Source organism: Eulemur rufifrons, chromosome 17 (assembly GCF_041146395.1).
Source record: "Eulemur rufifrons isolate Redbay chromosome 17, OSU_ERuf_1, whole genome shotgun sequence".
In the NCBI taxonomy this organism is placed as follows: Eukaryota; Metazoa; Chordata; class Mammalia; order Primates; family Lemuridae; genus Eulemur; species Eulemur rufifrons.
Genome location: NC_090999.1, coordinates 74,364,786 through 74,384,297, shown reverse-complemented (window position 1 = coordinate 74,384,297; position 19,512 = coordinate 74,364,786).

Sequence of the window (19,512 nt, the reverse complement as noted above, 5' to 3'; positions counted from 1 at the left end):
AATCTTCAGTAACCATTAAGACATTGGCCTAGGCAAAGAATTTATGAAGAAGACCCCAAAGGCAATCATAGCAACAACAAAAATAAATAAATGGGACCTGATTAAATTAAAAAGCTTCCGCACAGCCAAAGAAACTGTCATGAGAGTAAATCAACAACCTACAGAATGGGAAAAAAATTTTGCATGCTACACATCTGATAAAGGACTGATAACTAGAATCTATTTAGAACTCAGGAAAATCAGCAAGAAAAAATCAAACAACTCTATCAAAAAGTGGGCAAAGGACATGAACAGAAATTTTGCAAAAGAAGACAGAAGAATGGCCAAGAAACATGAAAAAATGCTCAGCATCTCTAATCATCAGGGAAATGCAAATCAAAACCACAATGAGATATCACTTAACTCCAGTGAGAACGGCCTTTATCAAAAAGTCCCAAAACAATACATGTTGGCGTGGATGCAGAGAGACAGGAACACTCATGCACTGCTGGTGGGACTACAAACTAGTGCAACCTCTGTGGAAAGCAATATGGAGATACCTTAAACAGATACAAGTAGACCTACCATTTGATCCAGCAATCCCATTATTGGGCATCTACCCCAAAGAACAAAAGACATTCTATAACAAAGATATCTGCACCCGAATGTTTATAGCAGCACAATTCACAATTGCAAAGATGTGGAAACAACCCAAGTACCCATCAATACATGAGTGGATTAATAAAATGTGGTATATGTATACCATGGAGTACTACTCAGGTATAAGAAACAATGGTGATATAGCACCTCTTGTATTTTCCTGGAGAGAGTTGGAACCCATTCTACTAATTGAAGTATCCCAAGAATGGAAAAATAAGCACCACATGTACTCACCATCAAATTGGTCTCACTGATCATCACCTAAGAGCACATTTAGGAATAACATTGATCGGGTGTCAGGCAGATGTGGGTGGGAGAGGGGATGGGTGTATATATACATAATGAGTGTGATGCCCACTGTCTAGGGGATGGACATGTTTGAAGCTCTGACTTGGGGGGGTGGGAGGGCAAGGGCAATATACGTAACCTAAACTTGTGTATCCCCACAATATGCTGAAATAAGAATAAAAAAATGAAGCATTAAAACAAATGAAGCATTGTAAAAAAATGAGAACAGATGTTATAATTAAGAAATTAATAGAAGAAAAAATAAATGGTTAAAGAACCACATTAAAGGAAAACAATAAAGAAGATAATGAAATCTTAAAGCAGGTTGATAAAAGGGAAAATGAGTAATTAGATGGTATGTATGAAGCCAAATACTTCACGAATAGAATGATTGTTAGATTGGATTAGAAAAATAAAACTTCAACTATATGCTGCTCTTGAAAGAAACATCATAATATAACAATAGATGCTGGTGTGGGTGCAGAGGGAAAGGAATGCTTATATACTGTTGTGGGACTGCAAATGAGTATAACCTCTATGGAAAACAGTATGGAGATTCCTCAAAGAACTAAAAATAGAACTACCATTTGATCCAGCAATCCCACTACTGGGTATTTACCCAAAGGAAAAGAAGTCATTTTACCAAAAAGACACCTTCACTCAAATGTTCATTGGAGCACAATTCACAATTGCAAAAATGTGGAATCAACCCAAGTACCCATCAATTCATGAGTGGATTAACACAATGTTGTATATCTATACCATGGAATACTACTCAGTCATAAAAAAGGATGAATTAATGCCTTTTGCAACCATTTGATTAGAACTGGGGACCATTATCCTAAATAAAGCATCTAAAGACTAGAAAAATAAACACCACATGTACTCGCTGTTAAATTGGAACTAACTGAGGGGCACACATGTACACAGAGGGAAGTAAAACTCAGTGGAAATCAAGCAGGGAAGGGGGGAGAGGAGGGGATGGATTAAAACCTACCTAATGGGTAAAATGAACAGTATTTGGGTCATGGGCACACTTAAAGCCCTGAATCAGGCATTACAAAATCTATCCATGTAAGCAAAAACATTTGTACTCCCATAATAGTTTGAAATGAAATGAAAAGAAATAAAATAAAATAAAATAAAATAATTTAGAGTGATTGAAATCTAAAGGATGGAATAAAAAGATATATTATGTAAATACAAAATAAAACTTATGTGGCTTCGTTAATATCAAACATGATTTTAAGGCAAAAGCATTGGTAGAGATAAAGAGTGACATTTCATAATGATGGAGGGGTAAATAAATGGGAAAATATGACCTTTCTAAAGCTCTATGCAATTGATACAGAGTTTCAAAGTACATATGAAGTTACCATTCACAACACTCAGGAGTTGATAATATCGCAGTTAAAACAAATCAGTAAAGATACAGAAAATATGAAGAAAACAATTAACATATCTAACCTAATTGTCATATCAGGTGTACTACATTTAATAATGACAAAATTCAAATTATGTTCAGGTGCACATGGAGCTTATACTGAAATGACAGCGGACAATCTTTGTAAAATAACATTTTATCATCCTAAATAAAGGAAGTGCTTCATGTTCAATCTTCTAGGTATCCTAGCAGAATTTCTATTAACTTGGGAGTACATCTTATGCAAGGAAAATGAGTAAGATTCTACAGCACTTTTCTATCCTATGAGTTAATGTTTTTCATATAATTAAAAAGGACTACAACCCTCATAATGAATGTCTCATGAGCTCATGTATCGCAAGTGCAGATCAATGTTATTACTTTTATTTTTCAAAAATGTTATTTTGCACAGATGGAAGATGAAAGATATGGCTTTTTTAACATAAAAAGTTTGCTTCCAAGTATTTATATTGCTAGTCTCTCCTTTTAGTTGTGCATATATAATTTATATTACTTCAAACAGAAATTCTCCTTGATGTTGACACTAGAATTAATGTGCCTTTCAGGCAGTTAGCCCAACTTGCCATTAATAATGCCAAGGTCATGGGGGCTACTATTCATTGGCCAGTGAGTATACCTATGATATACCTATAATAAGCCTCTAAGCTTGGCTGAGCATCTTATAAAATGTGTGTGGCTAAAATCGGAAATAAAATGTACATGGATTAGCACAACAATTTAAAAAAACTGCTTAAAGAGCATGCCCTTTGAATCAATAACATCATCTTTGTTTAATAAGCACAGCCCTTTAATTTATCAGAATAGACTCAGATTCATCCCTCATTAAGGGAAGACTGTGCTGCAGGCTTTGTTTACTTAGAAAACCAAATTGGAGGAAATGTTGCTAGGTTGCACTTGTATGTGGTCCTGGTAATTTGCAGAGAACAAAACATGTTTGCAGCCTTGACAAAACTAGGAATTATTTCATATGAAGTAAATTACATAAAAATGAAATCAGCCAATTTTAAGAAAACCTCTAATTACTTGTTCTAATGATAATCATCTGCAAAGTATGGTATTAATATAAGAATGAGCTAAAATAGAGCTAAAAGTCCCCTGTATTAGTATGCTCAGGCTTTCTAGGGGCAAAGTGTTATCAACGAAGATAGGTGCAATACGTTGAAATGTAAGATTATACAAAGTTTCAATGAACTGGTAAAATGGTAAAATCAGACATGTGAGTCTGAATGAAAGTATATTTTATATGTAAGGCTAATTAGGTATAATGTGTAGTTCATGCATTGCTTAGAGAATTAATTTCACAGATTTGTCTCTGGAAATGCATGGATTTAACTAAGAACCCATTTTGAATTCTCTCATTTCTAGTCCATATTATCTGGCTAATGCACAGAGATGTGGGTAAGACTTGACATTTTAGTTTTTAATTAATTACTCCACTAAGTATCTTGCCTGAATATACTATAGAAAGTGAAAGTAAGTGCTTATTTGACTAAAATGTCATTATTTTTCACAAACTATACCAAAGGCCAGCTTAATAGGTTACAGTTTCGCAAATAATTAGACTAAATTATAAAATGTCAAAATAAATGAACAGGCATGCTCTTTGATGTGTTTTCTTTATTTAAAACACTACTAATTTGCATAGGGGCCAATTTTGCAAATTGGCAATATTTAACTGTTCTTCACTTGTGTGAATCACCTTGTTTCATCCATATAGGTGTTATTTCTAATTTATAAAGTTGCTATTACTAAGGTAAGATCCTGGTAGTTTTTCTTCTGCTGAAGAGAAATTTATATTATCTGATAATTTCTCACTGCACATTAAGAGTGTTTTCTGTACAATATGATTTGATCAGGCATGTCAAAAACTCTCTAAATCAAAATCCATTCCTTCACTGGCATGAAATTTTCTCCATTAATCACTAAATGGTTTAAATGCCAAAGTGTGTAAGTGGAGGTCCATTCTCTTGAGTTATGGATTCAAAATAAGGGCTTGGAACCATGCACTCTTTCTACCTTACCTTATATTTAATCTTCATAAAGTTCGTATGTCAATTAGTTGCAGCCCTTCAATAACCAACTTCTCACTGACTTCCGTTTACTCTTTCTAATGTATCCTTCAGCCACTGATACCTGATTTACAGCCCTATCAGCACATAGCCAATGATGTTGCTGAAGTCACCAATGTCCTTTGCCCATAAGCTCATTCTTCTCAGTGGCATACAACAATATGCATTTATTGTCCTCACATTTGTCATTCAACTGAGGTGGCTCTGCTGCTCTTGGCTGGGCTGAGGGGGCAGTACTAAGTGCAGGTGGAGTCCAGATATGCTCCATGAGTCTGTTATTTTACTTGGAGCAGCGAACTGGCCAGGGAGGGTTCTTCTCATGGTGATGGCAAAGAATCCAGGAGGACAAGTGGAAACGTGTCAATCCTCTTAAGGCCTAGCCTTGGAATTGTCCACTCTCACTTCTGTCCATATTTAATTGACCACAGTAATTCCCATGGCTGGGTCCTATGTCAAGGGGTTGGGAACTACACACTGTGTTTTGTGTCAGGAACTGTAAAGGTATAAAGCAAAGAGCATTAATTCAAGGAAAACTGGAGAATTAGGGCACACAGCCAGGTAGCCAGAAAGATGAATTCTTTTAAGATGTTATCCTTATATGTACTCTTTGGAACTGATTGGTTTCTCAACCTCAACTCTATTCTGCATTTCCTCTATTTGTCATCGTCTTTTCTTGCTTGTCAAATGTTAGCATTTTATGAGGCTCTTTATCAACATACAGTTGAATCTTGAATAACACAAGTTTTAACTGCACAGGTCCACTTAAATGTGGATATTTTTCAATAAATACATTGTAAAAGTTTTTAGAGATTTGCCATAATTAGAAAAAACTCACAGATGAGCTATATAGCCTAGAAATATTGAAAAATTAAGAAAAAGTTATATATGTTATGAATGCATTAAATATATGTGGATACTTTTTTATAGCTTATTTTATAATTTATGGTTGACCCCTGAACAACATGGGTTTCAACAATGCTGGTCCAATTATACATGGAATTTCCACGTTTGAGACAAGACCAATCCCTCTTCTTCCTCCTCCTCTTCAGCCTACTTAACATGAAGACAATGAGGACAAAGACCTTTATGATGATCCACCTCCTCTTAATGAATAGGAAATATATTTTCTCTTCCATATGATTTTCTTAACATTTTCTTTTCTCTAGCTTACTTTATTTTAAGAACACAGTATATAACACATATAACATATAAAACATGTGTTAATTGACTGTTTAGGCTATCGGTAAGGCTTCTGATCAATAGTAGGCAGTTAGTTAAGTTTCTGGGGAGTCAAAAATTATACATGGGTTTTTGACTATGTAGGGGGTCAGTGCCCCTAAACCCATTCATTGTCCAAGGGTCAACTGTACTTAGATTCTTTTCTCACTGTATACATTTTTTTCCTGAATGGTCTCATCTACGTACAAGGCTTTCTATTATCCATTCTATTCTGAAAAGACTTAAATCTAAATTTTTAAATGTGTCTCTTGAGTTTCAGCTTCAATTTTGTGAGTCTGTACTAACCTTATCAACCTAAAAGGATATTAAGAACTCCAAACTTAGTGTGCCCCAAACTAAATTATTAATAGATATTCCAATTATCAAAACTGTTACTTCAATTTCTTTAAATATATTAATGACATCATTTTGTATCTAGACACTCAAGCTTGAATTCTGAAAGAAATATGTAGCAACTTTCCCTTCTAAACCTTCCAAATTTAATCAGCTGCTAAATCCTGTTGAGTCTATCAAATCCCTCTCCTAATATTTTCACAGCTCTTGCTCTAATTTATTTGACAAATTTTATTATACCAATTGACATTAAGGTATTGTGATAAGCCATGTTAAATGCCCAGAAAAAACTTAATGTCATATAGGATGTAAATATAAAGATATTGATAAAGTACTAAATAGTATCCAGAGTATGAAGGGATAATTTCTAGCAGGGTAAATTAGGGACAATGTGACGTTTTAACTAGCTTCTAAGTTATATTATACAAGATGGGTAGGATTTAGATATGTAAAGAACACAAGTTAGCAGGGGAAGAGAACAGTCTAGATAAGTGAAATTAATGAATGTAATTACAAAACAAAATTGGAATATTTAAAAATTAAATCCCAGAAAGGTTTGAGCATAACTAATAGTTGGCCGCCTTCCCATTGTATGGGTCCAATGATTAAAGTAGAGCAGACAGACGTTTCCTATTCTTTCTTTCTGAGAGGGTAGGCACAGTTTACACGGGAAATGTCAGTGTTGAGAGTCTATTGTCAGGGCCAATGATTAGTGGCAATAGTGTTAGTGGTGAGGAGATTTTAGTAGTAGTGATACTAATTTTCTGTGCCACATTTTTTTTTTTTTTTTTTGAGACAGGGTCTCGCTCTGTTGGCCAAGCTAGTGTGCAGCGGCATCATCATAGCCCACTGCAACCTCCAACTTCCAGGCTTACGCAATCTTCCTGCCTTAGCCTCTGAGTAGTTGGGACTATAGGCATGTGCCACCGCACCAGGCTAATTTTTCTATTTTTTGTAGAGCTGGGGTCTTGCTCTTGCTCAGTTTGGTCTTGAACTCCTGGCCTCAAGCAATCTGCCCACCTTGATCTCCCAATGTGCTAGGATTACAGGCATGAGCCATGGGCCTGGTCTCTGTGCCAGCTTTTAAAGTTCGTAGTGGTTTCATGAGCTATCCTACATGCTTCCAATGCATCATTTTCCCACCTAAGGAATAGCTCCAGGATTTAGATATGTGTCAAACAGGACAGGGAAAAGAGAGAATAAACGTGGACATGATTTCAGGCAAATTTCTATGGTGGGTGAGTTTAGGCTGCTTTCCAAAAGGAATTCTGGATTGTAAGCTAATTTGTACCTTAGAAATTATCCTTGTCAAGACAATAGTGCTGGGCTTCCCACTTCTGTGTGAGTCAGTTATTGAAAAAGGCTCACTCCAGGGATGTATAAATCTCAAGGAAAATCTATCTGTCTGCTTATTTAGGCACAGCAGTTCCAGCAGTCCAGTGGCAATGTTCAAGGAAAGCTACAGGTGAAGACTATAAGCAAAAACCCAGATTTCAGAGGAGTAAAATAGGGATCTATAGAAATTACAAGAGAGACAAGATTTCTAGATGGAGCAATGCTAGTGCTTGCCATAGACTACAACTGGTAAAAAGAAAAATTATCAGAGTTTCAGAAAAAATTTTTTCTTAGAAAGATAAATAAATCTTCAATTCATTATCTCCCCTACATAGAGGGTACAAATAATGAAAATCCTGTTAGTATCAAAAAATTGTTACATGGAAAATCACAGCTTTCACTGAGAGGCAGCATGGAACAATGGTTAAGAGCATGGACTATGAAATCCAACTGCCTTGGTCAAATTTCACCTCTGCCACTTTATAGAGTGACCTGTGGTAAGTCACATAACTGTGTCTCAGTTCCTTCATAAGTAAAATCAGGGTTAATTATTGTACCTACACAAGAGTCTCTATGAATATTAAATCAGTTAATATTTTTACAAAACTTATAACAGTGGTTGGCTCATGGCAAATAGTAAAAAGTGTTTAATAAATAAATGCAATTGTGAAATAGTTAATTTAACTATGATCTACAACAATTTCTTTACTACAGAATATTACAAATGACATGGATTCAAGACAGGTGCTTTTGTATGCTGGGAGCTAAAGATTTTGACCATATAAAATATATTATTTTTTGACTACTTGGCATACATTTTTTTTCTTGTTGAGGAGATGAATTCCCATTGCACACAAGTCATAGTCTTGAGGGGGCAAAGAACTTTGCTTTCCCTTTCCTTCTCTCTGATGCCTAAAAGATGGTATATTAGCCAGGCCCATCAATCAGATACTTTTTTTTCCCAGGACTTTGATTCTGGAAGGCGTGACTAACACCACTGGGACAGGCAAGAATATTTATGGAGGCAATGGTGGTGCCAAGGGTAGGGATGCACCAGAAACTGTGCCTGAAACAGACTATTCCTTTGGAACGTGTTTGCCATGCTTTTGACATCCAGTTTCCCTTGATTCCTGCTCATTTTCTGAAGCTGGTTCTACAGTCTTCCCAACTGATATGTGATTTGCCTAAGATTCTGCAAATACATTCCTTTCATGTTTTGGTTAGCCAGGCTTGATTCTATTGCTGCAATCAGGAATCCATGTGGTCCACAGATCTCAACTTGGAGAGATATATGGAAAGGGGAATAATATGAGAAGAAATATAGATACACTATTTAACAAAAAGACTTTGCCTTCTCCAGAGCTATGCCATTGTTGGAACTAGGTCTTGGAATTTCTAAATTTATTTTGACTCATCAGATTCATTTTTATAATTACTCAATTCTTCCCTTCACAGTTGCCAGTGACCAAGACAGCTCTTGGGACGACATATGCATTAAATTCAGGTTTTCTTGGATCATTAACAAAAAGCTAGTAGAATATTAACTTGAGGTAATTTTTCTCTAATAATCATTTGATTTTGTTATCACTATACTTTGAATCATTGGAATATCAGGTCATGGATTCTTGGACCAGGTTGCCTGGATTTAAAAGCTGGGTCTACTACTTACTACTTCATTAATTCCACTAAGCCTTTGTTTGCATATTGAAAAAGGGGGACTTATAACTATAAATTCATCATTGAATTTTTGCAAAGCTTAAGTGAGTTATTATATGGAAAGAGCTTAGAATGAGGCCTAACATAGTAAAAATTATAGAAAGAGTAATTATCATTATTATTTTTTAGCAAACGTGCTGCAATATACGTTGTCTGAAACTTCTTTTCATAAATAATTTCACTAAAGTGTATCTTGTCTTATGATCTACAAGCCAGATCTCTGGTTAATTTACTGTCTATTTAACATGATCTTCTTGGTCTTTGTAATATTCTTCATTAAATCTTATGTTGTACATGCAATGGTTAATGTCTGGAAAGTAAGCTCATATGAGTTAGGGTTAAAAGTTGGCCACAAATATATTCCTTTCCTATTTTTTTATATTTAAGTCTGAGGTCTCTTTTCCAATATGCTTAAAATATGCCTGAAGTAGTTAATGTCTAAGAATTAAGTTATGAAAGTGATTTGTACAATTAAAAGAGATAATTCATTTTTATTTTAGAACTATTTCGCATAGCATTTTAAATTTAATAAAACTTTGAGATAAAGTTTGAAGAAATTTTGATGTATTCCACTTTGTAATACTGAATGCCAGGTTAACATTGTCATGTGATATAGTTAATGTACAGACTATTTTGACTCAGGCTGTATTATATGAAACAAGATGGAAAATTCTATATGGAATAAACTAAGAACTTTATCCATTTGCAAGAAAGTCCATAGAAAAACTTTAAGGTCATAATTTACACTATTTTTCACTTCCAGCTGTCAAGTAGCATTTTAAAAACACACTCAACACATTTCATCCTCAAGGAAACACAAATCCTAGAGAAGAAAATGTTTTTGATTCACAATTCTGTCTCAGCTTCAAGGATGAAGTATTATAGAAGTGTTCTGGAAACTTTAGGAGACTCACCAAAGTGAAACAAGAGTAGGCTCTTCAGAATTGTGAAAAAGGTATTGTAGTTCATAAATGTATCCTATACCTAAAATCTCAAGGATTATAATTCCTCATGTATTGAGTCTCTGTTATATGAATATGGCATGTTCAACTTTTTCGTGGTGGTAGTGATGGGTTGAACTATAACATACAAACCAAATATAGCTTAATTATTTAGTTACTATGTGCTGTTATCAGGACAGAGGATAATGGAGCAGTGAGTAGAAACAGGCATGGTTCCTTCCTCTGACTTATTTTAATAGTTTCACATTTTCTTTCAATGCCTTTTTGCAATTAAGGGGACAGGAAGAAGCAGCTCAAGGGCAAGATTCACTTGATGTAGAAATGTCCTAACTCATTTGGGTGTTGTTAGAAGCATTTTACAAACAGCAGTACTAAAATTTATATATTAACTAAAATATTACTATGTACATCATAATTCTGTAGATTCTGGTGTTCATTATGAAAACAGCTTCTATTCACATTACAGTGTCTAGTATGATGGCAGTTGATGTAATAATTATCCAGACCTGAATTCAAGTCCCAGATTCACCATTTTTTATTTGAGTGAATTTGGGCAAAATATTTAAACTCTATAATCCATAAAAATGACTACTGAAATATTGTTGAAATTTGTACTATCTACAAATATAGGTGTATAAAAATCCATGGTACCATTCATATATGAGGCACTCAATAATTTGTAAGTGCTATTAGTATCATTATTATCACAGAAAGATTTCTGGAGACCCTACTGGTGTTTTATTAACATGTATATCTGGTACTAGTTTGTCTTGTTATAAAATAGGTGAAATAATTTTTATTATTATGAAACTATGAGTTTTAAAAACTATTTGGAGGAAGAGAATTTCGTTAGCTTGGGGAGGTAATTTTCAGTAAACTTTTATTCAATAACGACATAATAAAAACATGCCTATTGATATTACAGAAAAACAAAAATCTCCACTAAAACACTTAGTATTTAACATTTTCCCAAGGCTTTTAGGAAATACATCAAGTCAACAAAAATAGATGAGATAGAAAGATGAGAAAGGAAGAAGGGGCAAACTGTTAATGTTTGCAGGCAATATTGTTTCTGGCCATGGTATTTAGGAATCCAAGAGAGTTAACTGGCAAGTGTTAGAGCTTGAGTTCTATCAGTCTTCACACTTGCTGGGTTCAAAGATTGGCAGAATGACAACTCAGCCCATGACCAATTCTGTTTGATATAATACAAATGAACAGATGAACCACCCTAATTCCTTACTGATGAAATATATTTCAGAAATTATAGTTATAAAATGAAATAAATACTGCTTAATGATAATGGCAAAAATTATAGACTTTCTAGGAATAATTCTTTTAAAAGGATACAACATCATTTTCCTCTTTTTAAATACAAATTTATTCATGAGCAAAAAATTGTATAAATCGGGAGATATACGTTTCTATAAGAGGAGATCCAATATCATCAAGAAGACAACAATTATTTTATAAATCAAATTAAGTTTCAATCAAAATTCTAACAAGTTTTTGGCAGAACTTGACAAGCTGATCTTAAATGCATATGGGAAAGAGCCAATAGACAACACTCTCGTGAAGAAGAACCAGGCAATAGGAATTGTCTTACCATAGGTCAAGATATTATGGATACATCATTTTTTAAAACCATACAGTATTGGCACAAGAATTGTTATTAGATCAATAGAACAGAATAGAGTGTTCACTTATAGAACCATGTATATGAATTTATGATAAATATGGCATCTCAGATCAGTAGAGAAATAGTGATCCATTCAATAGACGTATAATTTGTGTAATTACAATGCATTTGTATAATTTACTCTACATTAGAAAAGCAAATTAAGTCCTATTTCACAACATTAATAAAATAATTTTCAAATTAATTATAAATCTAAACATCAAAAAGACAAATTGTAAAGTACTAGAAAGAATTGTAATTAATATGCTTATGAATTTGGAAGTAAAGAAAGGCTCTGTTTAAATAAAACATAAAATACATAAGACCTATATTAACATAAATAATAAAAAAACATAAAAAACAAAAGAAAATTAATGATAAATAGAACTATATAAAAAAAGCTTATTTACCAGAAACAACACACTAAATGATGTCAAAATACAGGTGATTCACTAGAAGAAAATATACATAAAAATAATATCCAAATTTAAAAATTATAAAGGAATTACTCTGATAGAAAAAGAGATGATATAACTCAATTCACAGTTATTCACAAAATAGGGAAAGGGTAATTCACAGAAAAGGGAAAAGAAATAGCCAATAATATATACAAGGATGTTCAATTTCACTAATAATTAAGAACATACAAATTATAACAAGCGAGGTGCTAATTTTTTCACACATTAGAAGAGCAAAAATCAAAGTTTCATGTATCAAAATCTTGCAAAGAAATGGTAAAAAGGATATTCATTGATGGTTAACATGTACAAATTACACAGTGACAAGCAAGGCAATTCATCATTATCCCTTTACACCAAAAGACATGCATTCCATGATGTGGCAATTCTGCTTCTTGGTACCTACCTTATAGAAACATTTGCCAATTTCCACAAGGATGTTATGGCAGTACTAATTCCACAAAAATGATGTTCATAGCAAAAAAATACAAACAGCTTAAAAGACATCAATGTGGAAATGGCTAAATGAACTATAGTTTATTCATTCTATAAATTACAATGCACAATTTAAGAAGAATGATGACCCTTATATACTAACACAGATAAATATTCAAGGCACATATTTTTAAAAAATAAATAAGAGATGTGTGTGTGTGTATATATATATGTTATGATGACTCTTATGTAAAACAAATCACAACAAAAGCCACAAAGTAATGACATATATTTTCTGCAGAGAAATAGATATGTTTTGTGTGCATGTGTGTCTGAAGGAAAACTTAGAGCTCTATGAAATTATTTGTGTATTTCAATGAAAATAACCATGTATTACTTACACCAGATTAAACTTATTTTATAAAAGAACACAAAATAATAACATACTAGTTTTTCAGATTAAGTTAGCCATAGTAATTATCATAGTCATGAGTACATAATAGTGGCTATTCATTCAATGGCAACTCCTTTCATCTATATACAAATAAATATATAAAAGTTCTTTAAATCTTATTTTTAGGACATTTATCATTTGACATAAATTAAGAAAATTGTGATTATTATGGAGGACATGAACTTAGGAAATATTCCTGTGTTTGTCATTAATTGATTTGAATTTAATTCTATTTGCCTAGGTCTAAAAATGTAATTTGAAGAATTATGGTAATAGAAAGTAATTGATTGGGAGAAAGAAAGAAGATAGATTTTAGTATTGGTTATAATTTTACAGTATATGTACATATAAATTATTTATTGCATATCTAATGTAAGATTATATATAAATATATGAAATTTGTATATTATGAATAATCATCAATGAATTGGATGTATGCTCAGTCCCTAAGTGTTGGTAACTATGGATGACTCCGTAGTATAGTTTCAGGTTGTCATCCATCATTATTCATTCAATGCAATTGTTCATGGATTGCACACAGATTTATTTGGTGACTTTTTAACAAAACAGCAATACCAAGAGCCTCCCCTGCCATCCCGATAATCTGATTGATGCCCAGGAAATGGTAGTTTGAAAAGATACCAGAGGATTTTATTTTGTGGCCAGTGTGGAGAATGGTGGCTTTGTGGGGAATCTGTGCAGGATTTAAGCAGAGTATATCCTTGTCAACCTATTATAAAGTCTTTTCTTAATTAGAATACTTTAATTATCTGTGAGGTTAAAGCCTCCATTTTTTAGTTGATTATCTCTGAGTCACCATTAATAATAATTTCATTTGATTTCCTAATGAATATAACTTAGAATCATTGAATGACAAAGTATCATATAAGAAATTATTTGAAATTTTAAAGATCAAACAATGCTTTAAAATATCTGATTACTGAGCACAAACATAACTATAATGAATGTATATCACTAAATCTGACGTGAAAAACTTCTACCTCCTTAGCTAGAAATATTATTATTTCATAATCACAAGTTGAAGTTTCTACCTAAAGGTACAAATATTTTTTATCAGTTAGCATATAATTATTTTAATTGAATCAATTAAATGCATTTGCACAAATGATTATGAGGCATTAGGTATGTATTACAGCAAATGAACTTTAAGGTAATGCATAAAATAACTATGGTAGAAATATTAAGTTGGAATATTTTAATGCCTTTTTAAGTATAGCAATATGCTGCTATAAGCACAAATTGGCTAACATAATCACTATTATTTCTGATTAAAATATAAAGTTAGCTGTAGCCAATAAAATAATACTTAAAGTTTAAAAAGATATTTGTTTTTATTGCTTTTAAAAGGTGGCAGCAATAGAGGTGAGATTCCAGAAACAAATGCTGATTTGATTTTAAGAGAGAGACACTTAATGCTTGTTCCATGATACTCAAATAATTACCTGAATTAATATATCCTATATAGATATAATTTGAGTTTCCAGTGGCAATATCTTTTCAAAGCTCTGAGACTCTTATGATTAAATCATTCTCTTTACCAGAGGTAAATCTTATATTTCAAATAACAAACTTATAAAAACTTTTTGTCTATGAAGAGCTTTTTATTCCATAATAAAGCACCGTATGGGTTTTGTGGTAGACAGAATAATGGCCCCACAAGAATGTCAACATCTTAATCTCCAGTAAAATCCAAGAATTTTACTGATGTGAAGGTAAAGGATCTTTAGCTGGGAAGATTATTCTGGGATTTCCTGGTAGTCTCAACATAACCACAAGGGTTCTTGAAAGAGGTAGGCATGAAGGTCAAGATCAGAGGAAGGAGAAGATGATGGTAGCAGGAGTTGGAATGTTGCACTTTGAGGGTAAAGGAAGGGCCACAAGCCAAGGAATACAGATGCCTGTGGATAGTGAGTATCATATGCCATTTTTCTTAAAGTGGTCAAAGACTTAAAATAACAACTGTTTCTCTGAATAGCAAGCAATGAAATAAAAAAAGCTCAAAAGATCCACAGTGCTGATCTGGTTCTGTGATAACACAGGGGCTCACTGGCCAGCTCAGATTCTGCACACTCAATGTGGACGCAAAATCTTAATAGTAGCCAGCTTCCTAGGTGGACCTCACTGATTCCTGTCTTTGATATTCACACCCTTGTATAGTCCTCTCCTGCATTGCATCAAAGTTGATCTGGCTGACAAGTAGCCTATGGTAGAAGCGATGGGTTGTTAACTAAGTTTTGGATTATAAAGGACTGTGGCTTCTGTCTTGGGTGCTTTCTTGCTCACTTGTGCTCACTTGCGATCACTCTATCACTCACTTTGCGGGGAGCCAGACACCATGTCAGGTGGATACTCAGGCAGAATACAGAGAGCCCACATGGCAAGGAATGGTGGTTTCTGGCGCCCGCCTAGCAAGGAACTGATGCCTGCTGATGACTATATGAATACGTTTGGAAGTGGAATGTCAGTCAAGCCTACAGACCACTACAGTCCTGCCCAACAGCTCAACCTAGTGAGAGAACCTATGCCAGAACTACCTAGCAATGCTGCTCTAGGATTCTTGAACCATAGAAACTATTAGATAATAAAAGTTATTGTTTCAAGCTGCTAAGTTTTGGGATAACCTGCTCTTGTTGCTGCATCTGGTTTCCAAATGTTGAGGAGAAAATAGGATTCCTCACTGAAAGAGCCAAAGAGCAGAAGAGGAGGATCTTGTTAGGTAAAGAAGGAGGAAGGATAGGTTTTTCAGTCAGTGGTGGTGGCATTACCATATGCATCTCCCTCTCTCTTTCATCTACTTTATCTTTAAGCTAATGAAGTAATATGTTTTTTTTTCCCCAAACATACCTCCTGATGTGTTCTTGCTTATACTATGGTTTTCCCCTGGATTACGCTCTTCCACATTTATGTCTTTTCATTCTTTAGCCTTCCTTCTACTGTTTGCTCAGAGATCCACTCATTCTATAAATCAATGATTCATTTATAGTATTCTCCGTTTGAAATATGTTCTTGTCATTTGTGCTACTAAAGCACTCTGTACATTTCCCCCCCTTTCATCTTCAGCCTTGTTTTATCATGATTGGGTGCAGATTTTCTCAATTAGATTTTAAGCTCTCTGAGAGAAATATCTGTGAATGACCTCTGTGATTTCTCATACTCAGGACTTGTAGGGTTTCATTGAACTAAAATAAGCCATGGACATTAAAAATATATAGTTATCTATGCTAAATTATAGTTGCATCATTATATTTCATCATGTTAAATATAACATAGAAGAGAAACTCAACTTCAGAATCAGAAGGACATAATCTCACTTGAAATCATCAGATGGTAATAAGATAGCTTTGGGCTCATTTTTCTTTCTTTTTAATTTAAAAAAATTCCCAGGCCTATTTCTTTACACACGAGATAATATGAGACTCTCCTGAGGAGAACTGTAAATTTTAAGTAATATACATATAAAATCATCTTGTTCAATTCATACATATTTTAGGGACTCATTGCCCATTAGAGAAAATACCTACATTCTAGTTTAGTTTTAGAAATGCAGATATCAACAAGATGGTTTAACTCTTTTGACTTTGTCACATTTGTCTGGAATCTGCATCAAGGCAGCCAGCCAATTAGCATTTAATTCCTAGGCAAAACAAAATTTAGCACTCATTCATTTTCAAGTAGGTAGTTCAGGATAAGAAAATGTCACATTTCATGTGGCATTCACAGGCTGAATTGCTAGGTTTTGAGGCTAATAGAACTACTTATTCACTAAGTGGAACTTATAGAAAATGAAAGATAAGTGCTTAAAATGACCAATAAATTCTGCCTCGTATCAATTAATTTCTCAGAAGACATTTTTTTTCTTAAATAGACCATCATGAATGCACCACTAAATGTGAGTACGTGAAAAACAGTTTCATGATATACTCTTCAATCAATGAGGCATTTTAAAAATGTTCATAGCATTGTTTCAGCAAATGGCCTGGACATAAACTTTTAGAATTTGGATTAATTCCAGTAGTCTCAGGGATGGAAAGAAAATCAACCATACTTGTGAGAGTTTGTTTACAGAACCTCAAGTAATTCAGGGCAATCTGCCCTATTCTGGGGGTCTTCAGGCCACAATGAGGAAAAAAAAAGTCAGTGTTCTCTGTATCTAGGCAAAAGCCCTTTCAGATACATCAAAATTCACATTTGGGGCAAAATAAATAGTGATAAATGATAATATTCTTTTTTTTAATGAAGTGCTTTACAAGGAGATTCAGAGTAAGCTATGCATCCTTAGAAATACTAATTGTTGATGAATATTCATCTCTTAGAGGAGCTTACATTATGTGGAAATTAAATTCAAAGCATGCTTGCAAGTACCTTGAGAGTCTGTAAAAAAAAAACAAAACAACAAGTTGATATAAATTGTCACATTGGCAGCGTTATTATTTTTTGTTTATATTATTCCTTAAACTACCTCAGTTTTGCTATGTTTGGTCTTTTAGGTAATCTTTTATATTCCTTGCTGACAATGAAATGCATTTAAAATAAGGAGAAGATTCCATAATGGCTTGCATTGTAGCCAACTGCCGAATATAGTCTTTGTCGCTGCCCACAGCATAGAGAGGGAGGCCATGTTATGGGACTATCAATATGGTAGGAGTGACAAGTTCTAGTCCTCACCAGTCTATTCTAGTCTGCGTTCTGGTTCTAGCTTTGATTTTGGGGAGATTTCTGATCTTGTGTGTAACCCTAATATTTACTTATTCTTTCTGAGTCTCTTTCCATTATGTTGGCAATAATATCAAAAGTATTTATTACAGGGATACCATGTCCCAGGCATTCTGCTTGGTGCCTCAAAAATGTTTGAATAAGACAGGCATAAAGGTGGCCTGTGCAGAGCATACAGACAGTTCAATCGAATCTAGAATCTTGCTATAATTGCTGTAAAACAACAACGGGAAAATGAAATGCTGCTCTGGGCATACAAAGCTTAAAGCAAGGTCAGGGGAAAGAGTGCCACAGAGGAAGTATCACTTAAGTTGAGACCTGAGGGATGAGATAATATGCATAAAGTAAAATGCAGACATGAACCATTATTGTTATTTGGCAAATCGGCCTATTTTAGAAGCCAAAACTGACAATTGGATCCACAAGTTTGCTTTTTGGCCCAAATGATTCACATCAGTGGTTAGAAACGATTAAATCTGTTTGATTTTATAAGAGGAAACTTTACTATTGTTGGTGAGAGAGCATTTTCCCACCCAGCCAGGTGCATGGGGAGAGCTCAGAAGCTATTCTTATGTTCTATACAGTGGATAAATTTATTTTATTAATCAAGTTTATATAATAATATTCTATGAGATACTTAAAATTATTTATAACCAGGCAATTCTTGTTTAAAAATAATTTTATTGGCCTTAATATAACTTCTTATTTTTTAAAGTATTCTATTTGATCTTCTCTTTTAACATATAAAATCTAATGTTGTTATCCTGGATCAGAGCAGACAGCCTTATTGCATATTTTAATTTTAAGCAATAACTTCACCGAAAAGCTAACAACTTTCTTTCTCTTTTTCTTCCCTCCTCTCCCATACCTTATCAACAGACAGAAATAACAGGGGCTCTCTGAAGTAAAATAGAAATGTTGTAACTTGTACCACAGTACTGGACTGAAATGAAGATCTAACACAGCCATAACAGTCTAACCTAATGACAAATAAGCAAAGGCACAAAGGAATGCATTGTGAGGACCACAGTCCTGGGATAGTTCTGTCTTTTGGGGGGAAGCAGAGAAGAGGGACAGAGCCACCCCAGGAGAGAAAGTTCTTAAATTAAGAGTCCCTGGGAGACTTGAATAAGAGTATGATTATTTCACCATTGCTTTCATTCTCACTTCCCCCTCCCACTATAGGCTTCAGTTTTAATAATGATTAAAGAATAATGCCTAAATCCCATCTGAATGGCTTTTGAGATTTAACTCACTGAATCTATTCATAGCACTGAGCTTGTAAGGGGGACTGAACAGATCTGCACAACTAATCGTGGAATATTACACTGATACTTCATCTCCCACATCAATACCAATTACGCCTGCACAGAGAGCATCGCATATTATTTTAATAGGATAGGAATTTTTAATCCAGTCAGGTAGTCCTGGATGAATGTGTTTGTATGTCTGTCATTAAAATTTGGTGGCTCATGCTGCTCCAGACAGACACATTTTGAATGTTTAAAATTTCCACAGATGTTATTTATCCATCAGGATGGAAAATTTCCTGCTCTTTACTATATAGATTCTGTCTCATTAACATAAATAAAGAATAAAGCATAACAACAACAATCTTGCTTAATGTGTACACACAGAAATATTGTCATAGGCATCTGGCAATCAGTTGGAGACGGTGAAAATTGCTAAATGAATGAAAGTGGCAGAACTAGCAGAAGGATGAGATCC